The sequence below is a fragment of the Aphelocoma coerulescens genome, chromosome 5, assembly GCF_041296385.1.
Source record: "Aphelocoma coerulescens isolate FSJ_1873_10779 chromosome 5, UR_Acoe_1.0, whole genome shotgun sequence".
NCBI lineage: Eukaryota > Metazoa > Chordata > Aves > Passeriformes > Corvidae > Aphelocoma > Aphelocoma coerulescens.
This window is the reverse complement of record NC_091019.1, coordinates 27,000,758-27,011,030: the sequence shown is the minus strand read 5'-3', so window position 1 is coordinate 27,011,030 and position 10,273 is coordinate 27,000,758. Positions and strand designations below refer to the sequence as shown.

General features: G+C 39.7%; 1 long non-coding RNA gene across 1 annotated transcript in view; it reads right to left on the bottom strand.

The window, feature by feature from the left end:
* The window catches only part of LOC138110776 (uncharacterized), a 78,093-nt gene that overhangs the window by 66,947 nt on the left and 873 nt on the right, over positions 1-10,273 (bottom strand). The gene's annotated exons all lie outside the window — the stretch shown is intronic.

The following is a 10,273-nucleotide window of genomic DNA, read 5'->3' as shown; positions in this document are numbered from 1 at the left end:
TTACTCTCTAACTGCTGTATTTTGGTGACTACAGAAACAATCTCTCTGGTCATGTTGTAGGAGAAGAACTGTATTTATAATATTTATCTAACTCTACTTGCCTTCCAAACCATGATTCTTAAGTGCCTCACTACCTTTGGTGCATTTTCCCCCTCATATTACTGCTATGATTAGGGAGCTATTATTATGCAGATATATAAATGAGGACCTGAGGTACAGAAAATAATGACTCATCTGTAGTCACACAGACAGAGAGAGCTTGAACCAATATATTTTAGTTTCTAGAAAAATACCTCAATAATTCTTCACTGATTCAGTAACAGTCCACTAAGGATTTAATAACTAAGCTTACAGCTAAAGCACTTGCATTCTCTTTTCAGCTGTAGGGAACTTGGAGGTATCTGCTGCATTGACTTGTGTGTGAAACAACCCAGTATGTCAGGTGTTCTGAAGAATTTTTATTTCTTCCCAAAATTGTTCAGGCTGTCTAGTGTTTGAAAATCTGACTGTAAAACCTGGTTACTCTTGGGCTTGGGCAGAAACGAGTAATAGCATTGTAAGGTCTTTCAGAGAAGCTCAGACTCGGAATGGACAGATAAATTTAGTATACTGTACTGCTTGCTCTGGACATGGTGTCCAAATTTCAGAGAGGAACAAGCAGCAACAACCCTCCTACTAGAAGGCCCTAACTCACATCACTGATTATAACAAGACAGGAGAGCCAGAGAGCAGGCAGTATGAATGCTTTACCAGCCTCTGGATTTGAGTGTAAGGATGCTATGACAGACACTTTCCAACAAGGCTGAGTGGCCACAACCAGTCTCAGGACACAGCTGAGCCCACGCTGTGCAGTGGAGACTATCAGACTAGAATTGTTAGGCCAGGAGCATTGTATTTTCCCTGTGCCATACTGCCTTTAAGTCCCTTGTCTTGAACATGCCACTGTCTCCATCACAATGAAACAGAAATGAAATGAATGCATTCATCCTAAACGGATTTACATAATTTGTTTTAGACATAGTATGTCATCTTCAGATGAAGGGAATAATGTAGAGAATACATCATCTGCTCTTCTTCTCTGACAAAAGAGCCAAACCAGAAATACAAAAGGAAGCGTAGACAGAGCAAACTGGAGCATACAAGCAAAAGAGACTTATCTAATAGTCTCTTCATTATTCCAAAAGCAAGCATCTAGTGCAGGCTTCTGGCACAAGCTGGATACCTGCTGAGAGTGGGAACGTTGAATTATTCATACTTTTGGTTATAAATAATGCACTGCCTGCATATATCTAATTTAAATAGACCCATAAAGCCCGGTGGATTAGTGACTGCATGCTGCCTAAAAGTAACAGATCATCTAGCCAAAGTCTCTTGGCTATTACCTGCTCTCAGCGAGGCTCTTCTGGAGGATAACATTTTAAAGAATTTTTTTCTGGTGTTGTTGATGCACTGATAATATTCTGCATGTAAGAGCTTAAGAAACTCAAATAGGAGTGCCGTGCTGTACCAGGACATTTTCTGTTCAGTACTGTTCTTGCATAATTTTCCTATATGGTCATCTCGTAGTGATTGTACTGTTCTCTATAACAAGGACACTGCACATCCCATCCTGCAGACAGAGCAGAAGAGTTGGTAACCCTACCAAGGAGGGACAATTGTACCTCGGGACAGTTGTTCTTAGGCATCATTTAACCAACAAAAAGAAAGAATGCACTCAAACTTTACATACCATGCTGTTGAGGACTCCATTTAATGCAGGCAGCTCTGCGTGCAGGTGCAGTGCCAGCTGCAGGTTGAGCTTTGGGTGGTGGGAGCCCGAGGCAAGAGGCCATGAACTGGTGCTGACCCTTTGCACAACAATGGAGACCTGTGGCCCAGCCAGATGATGGACACTTGAAGGTACGCAGGAGCTGGAAAACCTCAGACTTAGACTATGAGAGTAAAAATGCCCAGGGCTTCTTTCATTCAGGGTCCCTCTATGCAGGCACCAGCTCAAGCTGTTATTCTGTTGTTGCACCATGATAAAATTAAGGAAACTCAGACTGAGTCTGAGACTCTGCTATGGGAAACCCAGGGTCGAGCCAGTGAGGAAAACTTGTCTGACTGTGGGAGTGTGGGGTGAGCAGGGAGTCAAGCAGGGCTCCTGTTGGGTCACTGGAGCTGCCTGCTGTGAAGGCACCAGCAGTGAAAGTGTCTGATGGTGGGTATGTGACTGCCAGAGTGCTCTTGAATGGTCAGACAAGGAAGTTTCCCTAACAGTGCTTCATAAAAACATACAGACTATATTCCTCGCTTCTCTGTACTTGAATTTTGTCCATCAGTACCCACCCCCTGAATCTTCACTGTGACTGGCAGGTGTACTGGGACCATACTGGCCTAAGGACCCTCCTGTTCTCAAGGTAAGTCTTAAAGTAGGCTAGAATCAAGGGAAGTTAGGGTGATTTTATTTTTGTGGAATCCCACAAGGAATGCAAGGAGGATTTGTACTTCTGAGATAACAAAGACTTTGTAGGCTGACTGCCAGTTTTACCAGCCTCTCTGGGAGAGGTTTTCAAATTCTGACTGACAAAAAATGTCCTGTCTTACATGAGCTCCTTTTGTGATATCCTGAGAAGTGCTGTCTATCTGAGCTTATGAATGCCCAATGCAAGCTCAGTTCTGGGATGCACAATTGCAAGTGTCAGAACTGCATATTGCCCCCTGCCCTTCCCTCAGATCCACTCCCTGTTTCTAATATGCCAGCGCTCAAATGCAGTACATTTTCACAGAGCACACAAAAAGCAGGACAATTTCACCCGTCCTTCTAAAAGGATGGAGCAAGTGCACATCTCACACATCTCAACTAGTGGACCAGGTCTAGATAAACATAGATTCTGCTCTTGGTTTCTAAATAGTGAGAGTGCTGAAGGTCTCAACTGGTGTTTTTCCTATCAATCATAAGAGGAATATTCTGATGAAATCAAAGTTCTGGTTTTAGTAAAACCAAATATGTTTAGACAAAACTCCTTAATATTTCCTCCCTCCCAAAAGTGTTTTTTTTTCTTATTAGCTTGAAGAATGAAGGGGAGGGGAAGCAAGGGAGAAGGAACATCATTTTAGCTTGTTTTGTCACCATTATTTTTACCCAATGATTTCAGCACAAAATAGGACATAAGACATTACAAGGAGTCATGTCTCATTAAGCATTACTGACTTGGTGATTACATAGAAGCTTAAATATTCTTCCCTTAATCCATAATGTTAAGTGCCATTTACTGTTTGGGGTTTTTAGTTGTTTTTTTTTTTAATTTCTTTTTTCATTTTAACAGTTAAGCATTCCCTGTTTATAAGACTAGAAATTAGAATTGTTCAGCTAAGAGATAAAAAAAATATGCTGACCTGCATGAGGAAAAACATTGTCAGCAGGTTGAGGAAGGTGATGTCCTCTCTGGTCAGTGCTGGTGAAGCCTTGTCTGGAGTGTTGGCTCTTAGTGCTGGGTGCCCAGATCAAGACATGGACTTCCTGGGGCAAGTTCAGGGGAGGGTCACTAAGATAGCAAAGGGCCTGCAGCACCTCACATGAGGAAAGGCTGAGAGAGCTGGGACTCTTCAGCCTGAAGAGAAGTTTTTATGGAGGAAGGTATGTAAATGTCCAATGAGAGGGCTTAAAAAGGGAGTCAGAGTTGTCCCAGAGATGCCACAAGAGAGAACTAGAGGCAATGGGTGCAAAATGGTTCACATGGAATTCCATATGAACACAGAACAATTTTTTTACTGCAAAGGCTGTCCAACACTAACACATTGCTTGTAAAGTCTCCATCCTCAGAGATGCTCACAATCTCACTACACACTGCCCTGCACAACCTGCTCCAGCTGACTCTTTTTGAGGGAGGGAGGTTGGACTGGGCAGTCCCAGGAGGTTTGTTCCAATCTCAACTAATCTGTGATTCTGTGAAAAGAGAGAATGGCTAATGAATACCAGAGGTGAGTAAAGGTGTTCTTTGCCCATCTAACATCGAATTTGTGATTTAGAAGTTTAAAGGAAAACCTCAGCTTTCAATTTAAAATAAAACCACAAAACAAAAAATTCTTTGTAAGTTAACCTATAAAATGAAAGCTAAGGAAAACCAGGTTGTTTATTTCCCATTTTCCACAGCACTGTAGTTAATGTCTCTTGTGGGTTCTGGAGGCCGCTGCTGGGGACAGAGAGAAGCCTCTCTGGTTAGAAAGGGCACATATAGATTTGTGGCTAAAAGGACAGGACCCACCAACTGTTACCCATCAATATCAGCTGAACAGGATTCTTGCCTCTGCAGCTTGACTTTTAGTCATGATTGCAGGCTGTACAACCTTCACCTCAAGAGGCTTGGAGACCCAATACGAAGTTCAGCACTTGTTTTTGAAACAGCTTCTTCATTTGCCAAGAAGCAGCAAAGGCCCTTCCTGTTCTTGTAGCAAATTAGAGACACAGGATGGTGAGTGTGCATACAACTGTGTCCATTAGCACTGAGTCCTGTGCATTCACAACAACCTGCTCTTAGAGACACAGTGGCTTCCAGAATATCAGGGATCAACTTTTCCCTGAAGAAAAAGGATGAGGTGAAGCTTATCAGCAGACAGTGGATTATTTTCTTATTGAATCACTATTACCTATGTCTGCTGCTTTTCTGTAGAGTCTAAGGGATTCTCAGCTGCTCTTTATCTGACTGGTCACACAGCACACCATAGCTTGGTGTTTAAGAGATGTACAGGAGAAAAATCTTGGTTTGTGAGCCTCCCTATAGCCTAAGATCTGAATTATGCTGCATAATTCTACTACATTTCTGTTCTCAAAAAAGAACAAAACCCCCAAAGAGTATACCCAAAAAGTAAAGCCATATAGCTTAATGGAAGGGAAAAAAAAAAACCAAAAAATCGGTGCTGGCTTTAGGAAATAAAATATCCTGCAATAAGTTCAGAAACAGTCCTCTCTAAACAGAATGATCAAAGCCTCATAATGAAAAGTAAAAAAACCCACCTCCACAACAAATACTAATGGTGTGATGTTGGAAAGGAATACTGAAAATAAAGGATGAATTGAATTATTATTGCCAGGCTAGCCCTTCCTAATCCAACATTTTCTACTTTTAAACTTGCACAACAGATGAGGCATCGCAGGATAGCACAATGTACCATAGCCAAAGCACTGAAGGGAACTACCCAATGAAAAATAACGTGGCAAATGAATAATTAGGCAGTACAGACTTACTTCTGTTCTGGCAAGGGTTGGAAGGGAAAAAAAAAATCATCCAAATTATTGTTTGCATCATAGTTGGACAGTTTTTTGATAGCCATTACCTATGATGCTTCAAAACTGATCCAGTGGAAAACTAAAGAAAATCTCTCATCATATCACATAGTTGTTATCTCACTTGACAGGTAGTTATTTTTCTCTTGATAGCTTTATATGTAGAGTTCTTCTCATCTTCCCCATCTATATTCTCAGTCAAAATCTAAACCACTCAAAATGTTAACAGAAGTTGTAGGTTGCTGCTTGGTGCTTCTCAGCAATCTCAACACAGAGATTGCAGGCTTTGATTTACTATTGACCTTCATTTCATGTTTTCTGCCTCCCATCTGCTAATAGGGATTTCAACATCTGCACATGTCCACTCAACCCACTGTATTAAAAATAAAAATGAATTTTATAGAATTTAGAAGTAAACTCTGCACTTGGTAGTTATGGATTCACTCCAGACACAACAATTAACAAGATCTTCAAAGATTTATGCTGACTATTCAAAACCTTGACATCTGGCCTGCCAGATGTGTGCTTTTTTTTGCATGCAAACAAAGAGGCACCACCATCCACCTGAGCATGGTGATTACAGCATGATTTCTTTCTTGAGGAAAGAATATGGGTATTAGAGTTTATCTGCATGTTATACTGGAGTACCAACCAGTTCACTCACTCTCATTCACACATCACATGTGTGTTTTAGCCCACGTGTTCTGGAACACACTGTTTTCTCCTCTTCATGAAGTGTGATGCACACCCTTACTCAATCTGATCAAGACCTAGGAGGTGTCAGGAAAGAAAGCCATGGACAGTTTGGAAGATACTTCCCAGAAGAGATACACCACATGCACTTCCTATGTCTGACATCCAGTCTGCAGGAGAGCAGGTGGCAACCTGAGAAAGGCGTTGACAGAAAGTTTGAGTGGGAAGGAAAAGAAAATCTTGCCTGAGGCAAGATCATCATACCATCCTTCTGAAAACATTGTATCATCTCTGAAGCATTCCTCTCTGTACCCTGAGGGCAGCCAGTTCACAGATGACACCATTTTGAGAAATCTACTTTATAAATGATGAAAGTCTCTTCTAGGGATGGAAGAAAAGGTTTTCTGATGGGCTCCTTCCACAGCCCTCCTAGACTCCAATTGTTTTTGGTATAAATGGACACAGAGATTCCCAGATGAAAAAGTTCCTCTGGATCCAATTTATACAGATTAAAAATATTTCATCCTCTCAATACCATAAAGCTGGCTTTACTTCAGTTTATTTACTCAAAACCAAACCAAACCAAAAAACTAAAGAAACCAAAACCCACTAAACAAACAAAACACAAACCCAGAGGATTTGAAATCTTTTGGATTTTCTTAGTGGAAACCTATCCTGTTAACAGTCTCATCAGCTGTTAGCATACAGAACCTACATTCTCATTTCCCTAGAGGATTTCAGCACACTATGGAGGATTCATCCAGCTTTCAGGGTGTGAAATGTTTCTCTCACATAATGCTCTTCTCTTACTTTCAGTTTTTCAGAAATGTCTGAGTTCTTGCAAACCAGAGATTATGATCTTCATCAACAAGTCACTTGTGGATGACCATCAGATAACAGAAATCACTGTCTCCAGAAGCAGCTACAGGTGTCTAACCTATTGCTCCTACCTCCCTCCACCCTCAACAAAAACTCAGCACAACACAAACAATCCTTCAAAAGAAATCTTGCTAAAAGAAGATATTGATCTTTCCTCCCTTTCCTTTAGCCTCCAGTTTTCTCCCCTTATTAGAAATGGAGTTAGTTTACCCTATTCCTCACCCAGACTGCAAACATTAATAATACAGAATAAGATTCGCACTTGCCTGAAGCAATTTTATTTTCCACTAGCTGCCCACTAAATAGCAGTTAGAAGCTATTCCAGCAAATGGAGTGCTCCATGGCCTAGGGGGATGACACACCACATCCTCCTTCACAGTCATTGCTTTAGTTCCCCTGCAGATTATCTAAATTATCCACAATACAGCCTTCTTCATTACAGCTATAGGAATGAAGCAGGACTATATGAAATTTTGACATTTCTACAATGCATCACTAACCCCATCATCAGCTCAATATATTCATTAATATTTGGAGTATTCAGAAGCAGAAGTTGGGTAAATTTGCTGGTCCATTATAATGCTATTTTTGAGAAGAAAAAATATCCATTGTTTCCACAAACAAATTAATACAGAATTGAGGATGGTTTTGCTGTATGAGATCTCTTCAGCAAAATATTAAACATGAAACCCACTTTCAAATATTTTCAACTGTGACAACTTATCTCTTCCTAGTGTAAAAGCAAAAATCAACCTTTTGTGATTAGAATGTGTCTGTTCCTTCAAGATATCTATTTGATATAGCTGCAGTGTGAAGCCAACACAAATTTATCTGAAGCACAAACTCCAAAAGTCTATTTTCTTCAATTTATAACAATACCTAGGTACACAACTGAAAAACAGCCTGCACAAGAGGGATGGACTTCCTCTGAACTACAGGGGGACCAAGCTGTAGTACTTTAAACAAAGACCATGAGTGAACTTTGAAACTAGTGAGTGAGAAAAAGCCAAATGAATGCAAAGAACACACTTTGCAGAGTAGTGTTTCTTAGTATGCAAATACAAGAGTTCTTTACCTTATGTGAATCACAGAACAAAGGATGAAAATCAAATGAGAAACAGAAAGTAATTTCCACTAGGTAGAATTAGTGGGCAACTGCAAAGATACAACCTCCTTAGATCTGTGTATCAAATACCAGCACAGGCTCTGTAGAGGGAAGTCTTGTATTTCATCAAATTATTGAAGTATTTGAAGAAATCAAGAACAGAAAAACAGTTATACAACAAAACATTTTGTTGGTTTTGTATTTTTTTACAAACTCTCTTACCACAGGCTTTTCAAACAAGCAGTAGTGGAATAAGTGGGAAATGTCCAGGAATGAGTAAGCAAGTTGCTAAAAGATGGAAGGTGGAGGAGGTATGATATGGATAATTGGTCAGTATTGCAGTGGAGGAAAGTAATTAGTGGAAACTCTTGAGTTTGTGAGATTCATTTTATTAAATATTAACCTTGAAACCAGTGTTTGTGGTAAGCCAAGGAAGTGTGCCAGTGATAGAAAGAGCATTCAAAGGAGTAAGGATGAGAAAGGACTGTGAAACCTGAAGGGCCTTATAAAACTGTTCAATAAAATGGCAGGTGAAACCCAGCAGAAGTAAGCATAAGACAGTGTTAACAAGGAAAATTACTTCTAGTTTTATATGTGAAATGATGGCCATTACCAGAGAAAGACTTGGAAATCCCAGTAGTCAGTTCCACAAAGTAACAAGCTAGCACTCAATAGTCAGTGCAAAAAATAAGGAAACATTTGCAAATTAGCAAAAGAAGGATAAACAGATCAGGTCACTATGCCATTGTTTAAATCAATAATTCACCTTACTGAACATAAATATATAAGAATGGGGTGTGTATGACTGAACCCCTTGGCTTGAAAATCATCTCTTGTTAGAAAAACCAAAGACCTTTAGAAGGGGGCAACAGGGATAAAAAAATGTCAAAACAGTAAAAAAAAATGATGAGGGACAACATATAGGCAAAGTATTTCAGATGATGGCAGGGATTTAGGTAGAATATGACAGGTGTGCAAAATCCTAAATGACATGGAAAGGCTGGGCAGGGATAGATGGTCTTTTCAAGGAAGCCCAGTAAATGAAGCTAGAGGGGAACCATGTTCAAAGTAGCAAAGGCAGCTCAGGGTAGCATAAACCTGGAATACCTTGCTGAAGAAAGTGGTGAATACAAAAATGTTTATATGGGTTCAAGGGCAAAAGGGACAAATGTTTAGGGGATAGGTACATTTGGCATTACCAGACAGACAAACAACAACAGAACTGGAAAATCCCCTGTACTGAATAAAGCAGGAGGTTTAGAGAGGAGGTTTAGAGAGCATGCCTACACGTGTGTTAAGCCGTGTACATTCTTGCCCCAATTTTACTCTTCCTTAGATATTTGTATATGGCCGCTGTTCATTTTTGTTGTTTTGGTGATTAACTGTTTCACTTCAGAAAACTGCTTTTGAACACTCTGACCCCAGTATAAACCCCTCCTCTCCCTCTGCCCTGTAATGCTGCCCCCAGGGGAAGTAAGAGCCCCATTTCCTACACCATGCACTTCAATTCTGTGCTTTCAATCTAGACTCACACTGAAATAAACAAACAAATAAGTTTCTGTATTTCCAATGTCATTTCCTTCAAATATGAGCCCCAGCCTTATTTTAAATACCGCTCCCCCTTCCCAAGATAAAGCTAAACTCTTTTAGTAATCTCACCTTTATATTACATATATACACTCTCACCAGGACTTTTTTCTTCTTTCTGCCTCACTAAAGTATTATGAGCTCTATTCTCCATCATTGTAATTCCACTGAGGTGGGCAGTTGAATTAGTATAAAGTTAATGAAAAGAGGAAGGGAGTTTAGCCCATGCTATACATGAATTACTTCATCCACCACAGTGAATTTGCAATGCGCCCTGCAGTTTAGTAGTGAAGAGAAGAACAACTACACATTTATAAAGAGGGAATTAGAGGAAGCAGAACAGTCGCCTAAGCTGAAATTTAGCTGCAAACAGTACAAATAAAGACCCTTTCTCTTGGGAAAACCACATTATGTTCCTCTGTTCATGACACTGACAGGGTAGCTCAATCAATTCTGTTGGATCACATTTTCTTTATACATGTCAAAAAAAGAAAAAATTATATAAAAACAATTTTACCTGAATTTCATCTAGAAATATAAATTATTTTTTTTAAAAAAGCTTTCCTTGTTGCTTAAAAAACAATGATAAAAGTACAAGAGGAGGGGAGAAAAAAAAAAGACTTCTAGGGACAAAAAAGGATAATGTAACCTTTGAAAATTTGCAAAGGCTTAAGATTTGTCTACTCAGACACTGCTTTCTACCTCCATTTAATTAGATTTTAATTTTCTTTTTACATCCTTTT